Below are 1,009 nucleotides of genomic sequence, written 5' to 3' on the forward strand. Positions count from 1 at the left end.
CAAGTGAATGGCATCCTTTCTCTTGCAAGATCAATCTACCTGTGATCTGTTTTTTTTTTATAAAAACATTCTTTTGAAAATTATCATGATTCATTCCGGGAGCGGTGCACTCTTTATGTAAACTATCGTAAATCAAAGAACTTTTAGTTTGTCATGAAGATTGCAAAGCTTTTAGATCGGTTGACTTGAATACACCACATTGAACAGTTTACTGTGTATATATAGTGCTGAAACATTCGATAATCTGTTTGTTCCGCAATCCCTCCAACTTGGAATAGGGGAATAAAACCATGCAGGTGAAATCTGCCGACATTTAGGGGTCCAGAAATTATATAGACCTAGTCCTTCTAATTTGAGAGATACCAAGGAATCCAGGGTTAGGTGGCCACGATAATGGATGCGGACCAAAGATAACACAAAATCAAAAGTTTTGGAAAAGGCAGTTTTTGAGATAACACGCATTCACAAGAGAATAATACATATCAGCGGTGATGATGGTCAGTTGTTCCTTTATGAGATGAGCTCATTCTATTAATTTTATGACCCTTCCTTCAGATATTTATAAGCTAACCTTACCCTACTGCAGCTGCTTGCTTGCCTCGGTTAAAAAGATAGGTAGACAAAGCACCGTCACATTGGTGTCCATGTAACATTTAACCCCAGAAAAATATCGTTCAGATCCTTTGTTCGCACAACTTGGTCAAGTAATCTAACAGGATATTACGCCCAAAAGGTGTCTTGGATTAACGAGTGGATTCGGGTTACCTGGAAAGCTCAGTTGCTGCCATGAAAATACGTCTCACTACTTCTGAATTCAAGAAGCAGAATCCAGATCACTTGATTTGTGAAACTTCTTTGTAGAAATACTCATTGTGGGGATGCCAAAACATATGCGTGGCTCAATCAAGATCGTTTTGGATATACATGTTTGCTATAGTGCCTGAATTTCATAAACAAACAAGTAAATTTCAGTCTGCATCACGCAATGATAGGAACATGTCCACAGGTG

The sequence above is a fragment of the Opisthorchis viverrini genome, assembly GCF_000715545.1.
Source record: "Opisthorchis viverrini unplaced genomic scaffold opera_v5_222, whole genome shotgun sequence".
NCBI lineage: Eukaryota > Metazoa > Platyhelminthes > Trematoda > Opisthorchiida > Opisthorchiidae > Opisthorchis > Opisthorchis viverrini.